The sequence below is a fragment of the Cibotium barometz genome, chromosome 2 (assembly GCF_041138505.1).
Source record: "Cibotium barometz isolate CiBa-2024 chromosome 2, ASM4113850v1, whole genome shotgun sequence".
NCBI lineage: Eukaryota > Viridiplantae > Streptophyta > Polypodiopsida > Cyatheales > Cibotiaceae > Cibotium > Cibotium barometz.
The window spans coordinates 32,590,174-32,592,006 of NC_141047.1; positions in this window are offsets into that span (position 1 = coordinate 32,590,174).

Below are 1,833 nucleotides of genomic sequence, written 5' to 3' on the forward strand. Positions count from 1 at the left end.
TTCGATAGTAAAAAATTACAAAAAAAATCTTAAAAATTATAGAAATTTAGGGAATTCACTCTACCACAAATATCCGCACTAAAATGTGTGGTATTTTGGTTAAAAGTTTCATAAATGTTTATTTTAAACAAAAATAAAATGAAAAAAATAGCGTTAAACTGACGAAATTCCCTCGCAACGTCGATTCATCCATTGAATAGAAGAAACACATGTTCCAACTGCCATATCGACAATGCACGTGATAATCATCAAAATAAATCAATAAAATAATATTTTTATTTAGTAAATATTAAAATTATCTTAAAAAATACCAAAAATTAGAGTAAGAAAGAAATAATAATAACAATTGACTAGAGATTGCTCTGATATCGATGTTAACCCTAAGATCTCTCTAGATAATTATTATGCATAAACATGCATAAATTAGGCATAAAATCATCCACCCGACCACCCCCGAGCCCAAGGGATGCACACATGAATTATAATGAAGTACATCATACCTTTACCTTGATGTCCCATACCATCAAGAGGTATGACTCCAATCCAGCAACATGTAGCTATAGTGTGAAATGGTAGGTGAGTAGTTACAATCCTCTACACAAGAGAACATAACATAACCTAGCCCAGCCTCCCTTGAGTGTGCCCCATGACCCGATTATATAGGAGGGCCCTTAAGTGACTCTTGACTCTCTATTTCCCATGTGTGACCCTTGGATGCCTGACCCTAACCTCAACCCTTAAGGTTAGTCCTAACCCATGCTCCACTAGATCATCTTGCTCCCATGCTCCCATGCTCACAAGCCTAATGTGAGTTAGCCTCCTAGTATATGCACACATAATGTGCATATAATAATGATCCCATACATTGAGGATAGAGATAAGGAGATATGGGGGCATAGAGGAGGAGCAAAGGAGTTTCAAAAGATGTACCATGGGGGATGTAGAGATAGAGAACAATTACATAGGTAAATGCCTAGTGTACTATGGGATACTAGGTAGATATACCACTGTCTATTTAGGGGGCGTTTGGTCCACTCTCTCTATGATCATGGAGACTATAAGGATGAGCAATGTCTAGGCCTATTTCTCTTGAAGATGCATCACCATTGAGATAGGCTATGCCGAGCGCAGAGACCAAGAGGAGACATATCATAGAGAATCTTCATAGAGTACTTTACCCAGACACAAGGAGGTGACCAGACAACATGCCCATGAGTGGTAGGAGTACGTTTAACCCAGGCACACCCCCAACAAATTATCGCGACAACACACCCATAGGGAGTTACTATTGAGAGGGATTTCTAAATCCAACAGACATGATAGACTTGACCATAGAGGAGAGTCCCTAATTCAATGCAATAGCTCTAGATCTGAAATATACTTCAAAAACATCAAAATCATCCTCCCCTGGTAGTCGATGTGGACGTACCCCTCTCATGCAATGTGGTAGAAAGATCAAGTTAGAGAGAGAGGGAGGGAGAGAGACAGAGAGAGAAATATATCTTATCCTTACAAGTCTTTATACTTTTATTTGTTCGGATACACCAAGCCCATAGGATCATTTGACCCACACCTTTTTTGCCCCTTGCTTGCTATGTCCAACTCCATTATTCATCAGGAACACTATGTGTTTAAATATGTGTGTATGTGTGTATGTCTCGAGTAGGTGTGTAAGTGCATAGGTAGAGTCTATGTGTGGGAGACATGTGTATGGGAGTGTAAGTTTCCTTCTATAATACTATGTACTACTAAATTCTATGTGCCTCATGTTGGATCACTTTGATTTTGCAGGCTTTGCACTATGGCTCCAAAATGCAATGCAAGCAAACAAGG